General features: G+C 46.2%; 1 long non-coding RNA gene across 1 annotated transcript; it reads left to right on the top strand.

Moving 5' to 3' along the window:
• Positions 1–5,030: 5,030 nt before the first annotated feature.
• On the top strand, positions 5,031–13,788 carry LOC125715382 (uncharacterized). The gene is made up of 4 exons (XR_007384037.1): positions 5,031–5,157; positions 5,332–5,429; positions 10,525–10,653; positions 13,217–13,788. It is a non-coding gene; the product is annotated as an uncharacterized LOC125715382 (long non-coding RNA).
• The last annotated feature ends 1,566 nt before the right edge of the window (positions 13,789–15,354 follow it).

Raw genomic sequence — 15,354 nt, 5'->3', positions numbered from 1 at the left:
CTGAGTCCTCGAACGAATTAAGTTAATGAGTCGAGGTACCACTGTACCTGTAATGGCTGTGAAGACACTAAAACTGACCATAGCGAATGTAAGCAACGACCATGGCTATTCCTAGTATTCACAGCTGTCAAGCTAGCATGTTAGTATGGGAAATTTTACTTTGAAGTTTGCTGCAGCTACTTATTACTGGCTAGTTAGCAACAGCGGGCTGCAGTAAGGTTATATATCTGGCAAAACTAAAAACATTAACAAGGTTAGTGATGCTATACAACCAAAGTTTGTTTGAAAAGTATATTTAGGATTTTCAGCACATTTCATCCATAATGTTTGCCAGTGAAACAGCTGCAATGCCCACCTACAGTATGTTTGACAATTTTTTTTCTTTGCCACAGCCTGATCTATAAGAACTTATTTTTGAGTTTTTACTCTTTTTTGGCTGTTTCTCGACCATCTCTATTGCTTCAGGAAGTTAACCAGCATGTGCCAGTTCTACCTTCCCTGGGGCTTGTCAAAGCCCGATTTCTTGCTTAGCTGGATAACTTGTCAGATTTAAGGTAGCTTGGGTTAAATGGACTTCATTCACTTACGTTTAGCCCAGTCTGCCTTAAATCCAACAAGGTATCTGGCAAAGCCAGAAATCCAGCTTCATGAAACAGACCCCTGGTCTCTGGTCTGTCACCAGTGTGAAGTTGGCCCCACATATGTTTCATAACTTACACTTGACCTGAGCATTCACTGTAAACTCTAGCCATGTTCTGCCTACTGAGCTCCTTGACAGGGAGTATGTTTATAATGTGTAATTTGCCTCACTTGTACATAGCTTGTACAAAAAAGAGATGTAAAGCACGTATTCGATTACATAATTATACTGCGGCATGGTAACCAATACAAAAAGTCAGAGTAATGGTGACGAGTCTGTCTCCAGACAGGAGGTTGAACAGCTGGCTGTCAGGTGTGGTTATTGCAACATAGAACACACTCAAAAATGTGCTGACAGTGGCCCAGCTGTGGAAGATCAAGCTGCCACGGGGGCTGCTGATCAGTTTCTACACATCAATCAATTTCTGTTCTCAGCTTGTCCAGCACTGTCTGATTTAGATCAGGCACAAAAAAGACATGAACAGGATGCTGCTCTATTACAGGAGAAATGAGGGAGAGCCAGTGGAGGATGCTGCTCTATCACAGGAAAAATGAGGGAGAGCCAGTGGAGGATGCAGCTCCATCAGAGGAGAAATGAGGGAGAGCCAGCGGAGGATGCTGCTCTATCACAGGAGAAATGAGGGAGAGCCAGTGGAGGATGCTGCTCTATCACAGGAGAAATGAGGGAGAGCCAGCGGAGGATGCTGCTCTATCACAGGAGAAATGAGGGAGAGCCAGCGGAGGATGCTGCTCTATCACAGGAGAAATGAGGGAGAGCCAGCGGAGGATGCTGCTCTATCACAGGAGAAATGAGGGAGAGCCAGCGGAGGATGCTGCTCTATCACAGGAGAAATGAGGGAGAGCCAGTGGAGGATGCTGCTCTATCACAGGAAAAATGAGGGAGAGCCAGTGGAGGATGCAGCTCCATCAGAGGAGAAATGAGGGAGAGCCAGCGGAGGATGCTGCTCTATCACAGGAGAAATGAGGGAGAGCCAGCGGAGGATGCTGCTCTATCACAGGAGAAATGAGGGAGAGCCAGCGGAGGATGCTGCTCTATCACAGGAGAAATGAGGGAGAGCCAGCGGAGGATGCTGCTCTATCACAGGAGAAATGAGGGAGAGCCAGCGGAGGATGCTGCTCTATCACAGGAGAAATGAGGGAGAGCCAGCGGAGGATGCTGCTCTATCACAGGAGAAATGAGGGAGAGCCAGCGGAGGATGCTGCTCTATCACAGGAGAAATGAGGGAGAGCCAGCGGAGGATGCTGCTCTATCACAGGAGAAACGAGGGAGAGCCAGCGGAGGATGCTGCTCTATCACAGGAGAAACGAGGGAGAGCCAGCGGAGGATGCTGCTCTATCACAGGAGAAATGAGGGAGAGCCAGCGGAGGATGCTGCTCTATCACAGGAGAAATGAGGGAGAGCCAGCGGAGGATGTTGCTCTATCACAGGAGAAATGAGGGAGAGCCAGCGGAGGATGCTGCTCTATCACAGGAGAAATGAGGGAGAGCCAGCGGAGGATGTTGCTCTATCACAGGAGAAATGAGGGAGAGCCAGCGGAGGATGTTGCTCTATCACAGGAGAAATGCGGGAGAGGCAGCGGAGGATGCTGCTCTATCACAGGAGAAATGAGGGAGAGCCAGCGGAGGATGTTGCTCTATCACAGGAGAAATGAGGGAGAGCCAGCGGAGGATGCTGCTCTATCACAGGAGAAATGAGGGAGAGCCAGCGGAGGATGTTGCTCTATCACAGGAGAAACGAGGGAGAGCCAGCGGATGATGCTGCTCTATCACAGGAGAAATGAGGGAGAGCCAGCGGAGGATGCTGCTATATCACAGGAGAAATGAGGGAGAGCCAGCGGAGGATGCTGCTATATCACAGGAGAAAGAGGGGAGAGCCTGCAGAGGATACCACTCCATAACAGGAGAAATGGGGGAGAGCTTTCGGAGGATGCTGTTCCATCTGGAGAAACGGGGGAGAGCCAGCGGAGGATGCTGCTCTATCACAGGAGAAATGAGGGAGAGCCAGTGGAGGATGTTGCTCTATCACAGGAGAAATGAGGGAGAGCCAGCGGAGGATGCTGCTCTATCACAGGAGAAATGAGGGAGAGCCAGCGGAGGATGCTGCTCTATCACAGGAGAAATGAGGGAGAGCCAGCGGAGGATGCTGCTCTATCACAGGAGAAATGAGGGAGAGCCAGCGGAGGATGCTGTTCCATCTGGAGAAACGGGGGAGAGCCTACAGTGAGCCTACAGAGGATGCCGCTCCATGAATGTTCTATGAATGCATTATGAAGGTGCAGTTGATGTAAAGTGCTACCCAATATTACATATTTATTTTTTAGGTTACCTGTAACAATACAAGTAGCAAAGAAGAAAAGGTTTTTTTTTTTTTTACCATAGTCATGTGGGTGTGTATTCTGACACCCAGTAATATTTGATTACCCTTATAACAGGGTGTTCGTTTCAGGAAGAGGTAGAGGTTTTTCCTTGAATAGCACTTAACATTACAATGAATGACCTGAATCTTCAGGGTGAACAGTGGTGTCAAATCACTGAAACAGAGAGATGACATCAAGAAACACTTTTCAGAATATGTTTAATTTTTTTGCTTTAAATCCTTTTTGTATTACTTTTATGAATCGTGCATTTATTTTTCAAAATGCATATATAGAAGGCATCATCTGAATACCAAATATTACATTCACAATATTTCAAGAAGTCAAAATACACAACATGGACAAAAGTATTGGGACGTACCTCTTAATCACTGAATCCAGGTGCTTCATTCAGACCCATTGCTATAGATGTACAAAATCTAGCACCTAGTCATGCAGTCAGGTGTACAAACATTATGATTCGTACAGATGTTGGTTGTTGTTTTCTCTCTTCAGCAGGTATAGAAGCAGATTATCTGTTTTTTTTCTTTTCCCTCCCTCTTTCTCTATCTCCATTCTTCTCTGTTTTCTTCCTTCTTTCCCCCTCTCCGTCTCTTGAGGAAATAAATCAATGAATAGAAATAAAGCAGTCCTCCGCGGTGGAGGGAAAAAAAAACATTTGTGCAAGAATGGTCATTTTGAAGAGCTCACTGAATTCAAGTGTTTGTACTGTTATTGTCTATTGTATTGGTAAAGTCTAAAAAAAATTTTGCACCAAAACTCAAGTAATTCGGCGGGTGTTGTGGTGGAACAGAAAGGGGTTTTATTGTACTCAGCAGAACAAAGACTAGAAATAAACTGGATTGCGAGGGATCAAAATGGGAATACTGGAACACTAGAGGGCACATACAACAAGAAGGTTTGATTTCAATGACCGGACTAACTAAGACGGGACAAACAGGTACTTTTATGCATCACCTAATAAGGGGCAACAAGCATCAGGCATGGTACATCAGGGCCACTTGAGTGAGGAGACAGTAGGGTCTCATAGGATGCCACCTTTGCAATAAATCAGTTCATGAATTGTCTTCTCTGCTAGATATTCCACAGACAACTATGAGTGGTATTACTGCAAAGTGGAAGCATATAGGAACAACAGAAACTCAGCCACAAAGTGGCAGATTGCAGAGAATAACAGAGTAGGGTTGCTGAGGGCTGAGGTGCAAAGTCCATAAAAGTTGCCAATGCTCTGTTGGCTCAATAACAACAGAGTTCCAAACTTCCCCAGCACACAATCTGCTTCATGGAATGGGCTTCCATGGCCGAGCAACTGCATGCAGGCCTCACCTCACCAAGTGCAATGGCAACTGGTAGAGATGTAGTGGTGTAAAGCACGCTGCCTCTTGACTCTGGAGCAGAGCAAATGTGTCCTGTGGAGTGACGAATCACGCTTCTCTGTCTGGCTGTCTGATGGATGAGTCTGGGTTTGGCAGATGCCAGAAGAACATTACCTGCCTGACTGCATTGTGCCAGCTGTGAAGTTTGGTGGAGGAGGGATAATGGTATGGGGCTGTTTTTCAGGGGTTGGGCTGGGCCCCTTAGTTTCAGTGAAGGGAATTCTTAATGCTTTCAGCTTACCAAGACATTTTGGATAATTCTATGCTTACAACTTTGCGGAAACAGTTTGGGGAAGACCCTTTTCTGTTCCAGCATGACTGTGCCCCCAGTGCCCAAATCGCAATCTATTATGACATGTCTGGGTAAGTTTGGTGTGAAAGCCTTCACAGAAGAGCACCAGCTGTTATAGAAAGGGATGCCATAATAGTTTCTGTAGGTGTAATGGCCAGGTGACCCAATACTTTTGTTCATATACTGCAGCTCTGAGCAGTAGATGACGATGATTATTATTGTTATAGCTATGTTCAGTATAATATCAGTATCTGCAAATTGTCATGTTTCCATAACTGGGGACTTTTTCCCAGTGCCTTTGACTCTAGGACAATGGGATGGGCCCAGTGACGAAGCTGCAGTTACATGATACGCGGAAAAGAGTGAAGCCTTATTCACATCAGTGTGAAATGTAAAAGACTTTATAAAAGACCTTTCTTTTCACAGTCAGCATTCAGCCGATTCCAACCTTCCAGTAAGTATGTTAACTAGTTAGTCATGTGCTGAACTAATCATATTTTTCACAGCTGTACTCAGTGTTTGAAATCTTTAATGTAATTTTAAAACATGTTGCAAAGTTGAATGCTGTTCTATGGTTGTATTCAACAGCTTATTTAATTAGATTTTCTTTCTTGTTACATTCCTGTAGAAGAGGTGTTTTGTACTAAGAAGTTGCAGGAACTTGCAGGAATTGCAGGATGAGATTGTGGATGCTTACAATGTGTGTGCTTCTCTCTGCCTGTTACGGTGAGTGAAAAAATTTATGTCAACATGTATAAAAATTTCAAATATTAGCAAAACAATATGTTTGCATGTTAAATAAGCAAACCAAGAATGTTTATGTTACAAAAAAATTTAACATTTATATGTTTACCACCAGACAGCTGTGAGGTTTCCTAAAAGATTGTGTGTTCTATAATGGTCTAGATTACATAAATATGGTTTCACATTTTCACATAAACTTGTCAGCTTGTCAGACATTTTTCAAATGACTTCACATCTCTTACATCATTTTTAAATACTGTCAGTTTCTCAGAAGAAAATAGAAATTATGACAAAAATAAAAGTGTCTGGCTACTTTGAGGTTTTTCTCATGTATTTTATAAATATTTATAAATAGAACTGGCAAATTTTCAGTAATTCCACCCCTTGACAATCTTGGAAAACATGGCAAGGTCATTTTTCAACATTTTCAGTAACAGTCTGAATCACATGCCCATACACATGCTAAACATTCTGCACAAGTGTAGAATTTACAAAATATTCTCAGTAACTATAACTAACAAGTTTTTCAAATACTTTCAGATTTTTTGGTGGCTGTTCCAGATTTCATTAAATCAACATGATGTTTGTTTGGCTTTGCTGACTTAGATTTATTTTAGATTTTATGTTCTTAAGTTAATATTTTGAAATATGTATAATGTTGAGATTTTTAAATAATATAACATAATAATTGAAGTGGCATCCAGTATTGCTAGATTTGCTGATCGGTTATTGCCAAAAACAGAAGTTCTGTGCTGGTTCATTTTTAAGTAAACAGGTTTTAATAAACAGCTAAAGTTCTGTATAAGTTTCCACATGATCTTCAAAGGTGATGCAGTAGGTAGCACTGCTGTGTCACATCTGTGGAGCTGGATGTTTGAATCTAATTAATGATTGCCCATGTAGCGTTATATTATAAAACAGAGTTCTGTTCAGAATGGCATCTTGTAAACCAATGTGTCTCAACCTGGTCCTCAGCGACCCCCAGCCAGTCCACATTTCTGCTCCCTCCCAGCTCCTGAGAAGGAGTAAGAACATGGACTGGGGTGATGCCAATCTGGCATGATGTACCTTCTGCTTCCTGCTTATTGTTCCTCAAGAGCTTACTGTAAACTGACGGTGAAACTGTTTGGTTGCCAATCTACATGTTTGTGTCACTTTGTTATGGTCCCTTGTAGAGCCTATTTTAGCCTTCATCTGAATACCTTTTGTTTCTGATCCAGTGCCCACTGATCCCTGATTTTCTGATCCCTAAACTAAAATGAGGCCTTCATCTAGAAAACAGCACAACCTCATTCACGTAATTTTATGCAGAGTAGGTTGTATTTATTATAATACAGTACCAGTCAAAAATTTGGACACACATACCCATATAAAGGTTTATTTGTTCTATTTTCAACATTTTAGAACAATTATAAAGACATCAAAACTATAAAATAACATATGTGGAATTATGCACTGAACAAAAAAAAATAAATCTGTTGGGTGGGGGCAGCCTCTCCTGGAGCCGACACCTGGAGAGGTTTGCGTGTTCCAGTGATCTCAGGAGCTATGTTGTCTGGGGCTTTATGCCCCTGGTAGGGTCACCCAAGGCAAACAGGTCCTGGGTGAGGAACCAGACAAAGTGCGGCTCAGAAGAACCCCTATGAAGAAAACAAGTTTGGAACCACGATTTCCCTTGCCCAGACGCGGGTCACCGGGGCCCCCCCCCCGGAGCCAGGCCTGGGGGTGGGGCTTGATGGCGAGCGCCTGGTGGCCAGGACTACACCCATGGGTCGTGGTCGGGCACAGCCTGAACAAGGCACGTGGGTCCCCCTTCCAATGGGCTCACCACCCATGGGAGGGGCCATAGGGGTCGGGTGCAATGTGATCTGGGCGGCGGCCGAAGGCAGGGACCTTGGCGGTCTGATCCTCGGCTACAGAAGCTAGCTCTAGGGACATGGAATATCACCTCTCTGATGGGGAAGGAGCCTGAGCTGGTGCGCGAGGTTGTGAAGTTCGGGCTAGATATAGTCGGACTCACCTCGACGCGCGACTTGGGCTCTGGAACCAGTCTCCTTGAGGGGGGTTGGACCCTTTTCCACTCTGGAGTTGCCCACGGGGAGAGGCGCCGAGCGGGCGTGGGCATACTTATTGCCCCCAGGCTGGGTGCCTGTACATTGGGGTTTACCGCAGTAGACGAGAAGGTGGCCTCCCTTCGCCTTCGGGTGGGGGGACGGGTTCTGACTGTTGTTTGCGCTTATGCGCCAAGCGGCAGTTCAGAATACCCACCCTTTTTGGAGTCCTTGGAAGGGGTTTTGGAGAGCGCTCCTTCTGGGGACTCTCTTGTTCTGCTGGGGGACTTCAATGCTCATGTGGGCAGCGACAGTGAGACCTGGAGGGGCGTGATTGGGAGGAACGGCCCCCCCGATCTGAACCCGAGCGGTGTTTTGTTGTTGGACTTCTGTGCTCGTCACGGATTGTCCATAACGAACACCATGTTCAGGCATAAGGGTGTCCATATGTGCACTTGGCACCAGGACACCCTAGGCCGCAGTTCGATGATCGACTTTGTAGTCATGTCGTCGGACTTGCGGCCGCATGTCTTGGACACTCGGGTGAAGAGAGGGGCGAAGCTGTCAACTGATCACTACCTGGTGGTGGGTTGGCTCCGCTGGTGGGGGAGGAAGCCGGCCAGGCCTGGCAGGCCCAAGCGTATAGTGAGGGTCTGCTGGGAATGTCTGGCTGAACCCCCTGTCAGGGAGAGTTTCAACTCTTACCTCCGGCAGAACTTCTCCCATATCCCGGGGGACATCGAGTCCGAATGGGCCATGTTCTGTGCCTCCATTGTGGAGGCGGCTGACCGGAGCTGCGGCTATAAGGTGGTCGGTGCCTGTCGCGGCGGCAATCCCCGAACCCGCTGGTGGACACCAGTGGTAAGGGATGCCGTCAAGCTGAAGAAGGAGTCCTATCGGGCCTTTTTGGCCTGTGGGACTCCAGATGCAGCTGACAGCTACCGGCAGGCCAAGCGGAATGCGGCGTTGGCGGTTGCTGAGGCAAAAACTCGGGTGTGGGAGGAGTTTGGCGAGGCCATGGAGAACGACTTCCGGACGGCTTCGAGGAGATTCTGGTCCACCATCCGGCGGCTCCGGGCCGGAAAGCGGTGCAGCATCAACACTATTTATTGTGGGAATGGTGCGCTGCTGACCTCAACTCGGGACGTCTTGGGTCGGTGGAAGGAATACTTCGAAGACCTCCTCAATCCCACCGACACGCCTTCCGATATGGAAGCAGGGTGTGGGGACTTGGGGGTGGACTCGCCTATTTCTGGGGCAGAGGTCACTGAGGTGGTCAAAAAGCTCCTCGGTGGCCGGGCTCCGGGGGTGGATGAGATTCGCCCAGAGTTCCTCAAGGCTCTGGATGCTGTGGGGCTGTCCTGGCTGACACGCATCTGCGGCATCGCGTGGACATCGGGGGCAGTGCCTCTGGACTGGCAGACAGGGGTGGTGGTCCCCCTCTTTAAGAAAGGGGACCGGAGGGTGTGCTCCAACTATAGGGGGATCACACTCCTCAGCCTCCCTGGTAAGGTCTATTTGGGGGTCCTGGAGAGGAGGGTCCGCCGGATTGTCGAACCTCGGATTCAGGAGGAGCAGTGTGGTTTTCGCCCTGGCCGTGGAACAGTGGACCAGCTCTATACTCTCAGCAGGGTTTTGGAGGGTTCATGGGAGTTTGCCCGACCAGTCTACATGTGTTTTGTGGACTTGGAGAGGGCATTCGACCGTGTCCCTCGGGGAGTCCTGTGGGGAGTGCTTCGGGAGTATGGGGTACCGGGCCCCCTTTTAAGGGCGGTTTGGTCCCTGTATGACCGGTGCCAGAGCCTGGTCTGCATGGGCGGCAATAAGTCGGACTTGTTTCCGGTGAGGGTTGGACTCCGTCAAGGCTGCCCTTCGTCACCGATTCTGTTCATAGCTTTAATGGACAGAATTTCTAGGCGCAGCCAGGTCATTGAGGGTGTCCGGTTCAGTGACCTCAGGATTAGGTCTCTGCTTTTTGCAGATGATGTGGTTCTGTTGGCTTCATCGGATCGTGACCTTCAGCTCTCACTGGAGCAGTTCACAGCCGAGTGTGAAGCGGCTGGGATGAGAATCAGCACCTCCAAATCCGAGACCATGGTTCTCAGCTGGAAAAGGGTAGAATGCTCTCTCCGGGTTGGGGATGGGGTCCTCCCCCAAGTGGAGGAGTTTAAGTATCTCGGGATCGTGTTCCACGATTGGGGGATCGATGGAGCGGGAGGTCGACAGGCGGATCGGTGCGGCGTCAGCAGTCATGTGGGCGCTGCATCGGTCTGTCATGGTGAAGAGAGAGTTGAGCCTAAAGGCGAAGCTCTCGATTTACCAGTCGATCTACGTTCCTACCCTCACCTATGGTCATGAGCTATGGGTAGTGACCGAAAGAACGAGATCGCGGGTGCAAGCGGCCGAAATGAGCTTCCTCCGCAGGGTGGCTGGGTTCTCCCTTAGAGATAGGGTGAGGAGTTCAGTCATTCGGGAGGAACTCAGAGTAGAGCCGCTGCTCCTCCGCATCGAGAGGAGCCAGATGAGGTGGCTCGGGCATCTGATTAGGATGCCTCCGGGACGCCTCCCTGGGGAGGTATTCCGGGCATGTCCCACTGGGAGTAGACCCCGGGGAAGACCCAGGACACGCTGGAGAGACTATGTCTCCCGGCTGGCCTGGGAACGTCTCGGGATCCCCCAGAGGAGCTAGATGAAGTGGCCGGGGAGAGGGAAGTCTGGGCTTCCCTGCTGAGACTGCTGCCCCCGCGACCCGACCCCGGATAAGCGGAAGATGATGGATGGATGGATGGATGGATGGATGGATGGATGGATGGATGGATGGGTTCAAATCCAGACTCTGACCGGGTAAGTTTATGTTCGGGCCATTTTTTTTTTTGCCCAGGAGTGTAAACAAGATCACCAATAACAATTCATTTTAAAAATGTAAGTATTATAGATTGGTAGTAAAGGAGTGAACAGAGAATAGGGCAGGACTGGTGGGATGCTGAGGTTGTTGCCATAGTGATACCCTGTCTGCTTTGTCTTAGTTACACAGCAGCTGAAATGTAACCACTGCATAGACATCAGAGAGATGCCCGACTGCAGCCTTCCTGTGGAGATCGACTGCAGCCCACCTCACAGCTACTGCCTGAATATGACAATGTACCCCCCTGCCTGTGAGTGAATCACCCCAGCAGCCAGCTGATGCATTGACAGAACATGGCGTCCAATACAGTTTGTTCCTGTCTGGGGCCCTATGCTGCTCAGGATAGGTTCCAGACCCTCCTGTGTCGCAATACAGGATAAGTGGATGGATGGATGGATGGATGAGTGGATGATTATGTAAAATGTAGTGAATTGTACAAATAAACCTTTCTATAGGTAGGTCCAAACGTTTGACTGGTACTCCGTCAGTCAGATGCATTTATTTCATCATGTAAAGACTCCACTTCTGAACCTCATGTTACATTAATCAGTGGGGATGTAACCTGAAAATAAAACAGCTTCAATTGGTAGAATGGACAAACTGCAAACAAAGAAAAAAGGTTAAAAATGCGAGTACAGTCATTGTACAACTGTGGCAGCTGCATGCTCATGCCACATTCGAATTATTTCACTTCCTTCCTGGTAAAATGACCTTGAGGTTATGTTAAATTAAAGTCATATTAAGAACATAAGAAATTTACAAATGAACTTAACTAATAGCTCGGAGTTGTTAAAATCTTATCTAGCTTTGATTTAAAGGAACCCAGGGTTTTAGCTTGCGCTACACTAGCAGGAAGACTATTCCATACTCTAACTACATGCTGTGTAAAGAAGTGCTTCCTCAGATTCATTTTAAAATGTTAATTTCCACTTATGGCCACAAGTTGTAGTATTTAAACTAATATTGAAGCCATTTGGCTGAACAGTATCCCGACCTGTTAGAATCTTATATACCTGGATCATGTCCCCCCTTAGTCTCCTTTGCTCGAGGCTAAAGAGATTCAGCTCAGCTACCCACTCTGCATAAGACATTCCTCTAAGACCAGGAATCATTCTCGTAGCCCTACGCTGCACCTTTTCCAAGGCCGCAATGTCCTTCTTAAGGTATGGTGACCAAACCTGCACACAATATTCTAGGTGGGGTCTTACCAAGGAATTATATAATCGTAGCATTACTTTCCTTGACTTTCCTTGAAAACTCCACACACCTAGAGATGTAACCCAACATCCTATACGCCTTTTTTATTGCTTCCCCACACTGGCGAGAGTGGGACATGGAAGCGTCAACATACACACCGAGATCTTTCTTGTAATCAGCTACCTTTATTTTAGTGGAACACATAAAATATCTGTACTTTATACTACGGGACCGTTGAATGCTTGAATCTGATTGGCTGACGAACGTTCTGAGGTGTGCAATTATTTTCAGATAAACGCACGGTGAACGTAGTTCCAGGCAACTCTCTTGACCGCATTACAGTTCCATATCACTTTGCATAGTTAACTGTAATAACGGAAATTAGCATACAGTACCTATACATCACACAGGACTAACAAAAACAACAACATGACAGACGATTTTCCGAAAGTAAATTTTAATATTTACGGTGAATATGAAACTTTCAACAACTGAGCTGCAGCAGTATTAGTTAGCCTAGTGTACCAACTTAAAGGCTACACATGACATTTCTCACTAGCGAGGTAATAACAGCGTTGCATCTTAAAGCAGACTTACAGTTTAGAGACGGTGCTTCAGAACACTGTTGAGGGACACACAGAGGTAGCCTAATTCATACAAGCTTGCTCTCTCTCTCTCTCTCTGTTTCTCTTTCTCAGTGTCTCTGTCTCTCTCGCTTTCTTTCTAATAACTTCATTATTAACTGCATTAGTCTGCTATCAACGGTTCAAGCCTCCATTGCCAGCTTTAAAATAACGTTTTGGAACTAGCAAAAGAGTCGCTGGATGAGATGCGGAAGAAATAATCCTACTCACAATACCGATTTAAGTAGAAAAACCGGACGAATCCCTTGAAATATATCATCTGATCGATGTCTTGAGGTGTGGCAACCGTAGTATAAGCGGAATAATTGACTCCGGACCGTTGAATTATTAGAAAATAATGCACACCCGAGGTGTAACGGCCACTCCGCTTCGCGTCGTGGCCGCATTACCACCTCGGGTGTGCATTATTTTCTAATAATTCAACGGCCCGTCGTCAATTATTCCTTACTTATATTTCTGCTCCCTGCATGGAGTACCTTACATTTGTCTACGTTAAATTTCATCTGCCAGGTATCAGCCCAGCTGCTACTTAAATCCAAATCCCGTTGTGGCCTCTCTGCTGCTAGATCAGTATCTGCTACACCACCCACCTTGGTGTTGTCTACCAGTTTACTGTATGTATTGGTGTCAATATCATTAACAATAGTGGAACAATAGTGGTCCTAAAATTGAACCCTGCAGCACCCCACTATGAACACAGGCCTACTGTAACATTGTGCCTGTAATAACTACTCGGTGCTTACTGTCAGTTAACCAGTTTTCGATCCAAGCTGCTACAGTTTCTAAAATCCCTGCAGCTTTGAGCTTAATTTGTGGGAGACAACATCAAAGCCTTATTCCCTCAATATGAAAGTGCGCTCATATTGCTGTCCCGGGACGCCATTAGTTATTACATAAAAAATGGTCACTTCTCAGGCTGTGGCAGGTCTGTCTCTCGCCAATATGACAGGCTGCTTGTCTTCCTATCGACAGATGGCATCGTCCGACGCTGTGCCACCGCGCGGGACTGCACGTATATAAAAAGCAGGCCTGTGCACCTGATGGACGCAAACTGCTGTAAGACCGATCTCTGCAACTGAGCTCAGCTGAGCCGATTGGAGAAGAAGCTTCCTTGCCTGGACCTAGCGAATCAGTAGCTCATTCTGCATTTAGTGGAACCAATCATGGATCGCGAGCTGAAATAAAGTGGTATTGCTGGCAGTCTTTGTTATTTTTGCTAATTAATCATTTTATTTAATCCTAGGATACTGGCACATAATGGCCATGATATTGCACATAATTAATTACTTTGAACTTGAGTAATGACACCTTGAAACTGAAAATAAAGCTTATTGCTTTGTATTTCTTTTAGATTCAGGGGTGAAATACGTTTATAGAAATCTATAGAATATCCACAGAATGTCTATGTACTACCTATTCCCAGCTGTTGTACTGTATCAAACCCCAAACTGTAAAGAACTGCAAAGTCCTGTCATTTTTTGTCATAAATAGATTGCCTGCAATGATTTACAAGGTTCACTGATCATTAAAATGCACAAAACGCTGACAGTCATGCTCTATAATACTCTTTAAAAACTGTCATGTACAGTATATTGCATGTTGTGTACATATGTAGTTTGCTGCTCTGTGGGTCTGGTTTCTGTGCCCCTTATCAGAAAATACCCAGTTTGAATTCTGGCGCCAGTAGGCTGATGTCACTGTTGAGCAAGGCGCTTAACCCCTAATGTCCTAGGGGTGCTGGGATGCTGACCAGCCCTCTGCTATGACCACCAAGCTTACTCTTACTTCTCTGTGTGCTTCATGGAGAGTAAGATGGGACAGGCAAAAGATAATGTCCCTGCAGGGATGAGTGACATATCACTTTTCTATTCTATATATTGCACTGGACTGGAACAAGGGAATCAAACTGCCTGCATGAACTCAGCAATTTGTTCAGCCCATAGAGTCTGTCCTGTGTCCATTTCCAACAGTGTGTTATTGTTAACATAGTCTATATATTATACTTGTCCTGTATTAAATGCTCACACTGGCTACAGCATGATATGATTGACAGACTGTGTCTCTCTACCCAGAGATGTCCAGGACCACCCAAAGTGACATCCCAGTCTTGATAAGTTAATTTTAAATGTCCTTTAATATCTTGTTAAAGGCTATAAAGGGAAAGTGTAGGCATGAACTCAGTCACATATGGTCATTAATCACAATATCAATAAAGTATTACTAATGTATCTGACCATCTTAGGGTTTCGCTGGGCTCTGATCACTGATCTATAAGTAAAGGTCACATGATGTGGTTCCCATAGAAACAGAATGTGACCCCAGCATTAGTTTGAAACCAAATAAACCCTTACACCTGCGTGAAGTCGGCCCCCATATGTTTCAGAATTCAACCAAACTGGTCTCAATCATATGTGGTATGTTTGTGCTGGATTGTGCCGTTAAAATTGTTGTTTGTGCTGTTTTACTTTCTAAGATATAAATATTTGTTTACATGGTGACGTGACACCAGTGTGAAGTTGTGGAACATATGGGAGGCCAACTTCATGCAGGTGGCCATGAGGTGAGCTGCTGCTCTTTGGTAGTTTGTTTGATTGATTGTGTAGGATCATGTTATTTTACACATTTATTCAAATATACAGTGGTGCCTGTGGTTCACAACCACAATCTGTTCCAGGAAAGTGGTCGTGAACCAATTTGTACGCAAACCAAGGCAATTTTTCCCATAAGAAATCATTGAAATCCGATTTCCAATTCGTTCACAAGCCTACCAAATAATAATTTTTGTTAATTATTTTTCTGGTTTTTATAGTAAAAACTTTAAAGAAAAACACAATATAGTGTGTTTGTAAGGTTGCCTCCCCCCCATTTGTGTCTGATTTCGACCAAACTGATCACAATCGTTTGTGCCATTAAAATATAGTCAGAAGACCCCCAATGAAGAAAAAGATTTTGGACTCGCGGTTTCCCTTGCCCGAATGCCGGTCACCGGCAACCCCCCCCCGGAGCCAGGCCTGGGGATGGGGCTCAATGGCGAGCGCCTGCGGGCCAGGCCTATACCCATGGGGCCTGGTCGGGCACAGTCCGAACAAGGCACATGGGTCCCCCCTCCA

The sequence above is a fragment of the Brienomyrus brachyistius genome, chromosome 20, assembly GCF_023856365.1.
Source record: "Brienomyrus brachyistius isolate T26 chromosome 20, BBRACH_0.4, whole genome shotgun sequence".
In the NCBI taxonomy this organism is placed as follows: domain Eukaryota; kingdom Metazoa; phylum Chordata; class Actinopteri; order Osteoglossiformes; family Mormyridae; genus Brienomyrus; species Brienomyrus brachyistius.
The sequence above is the reverse complement of the archived record's forward strand: the minus strand, read 5'-3'. Positions and strand labels throughout refer to the sequence as shown.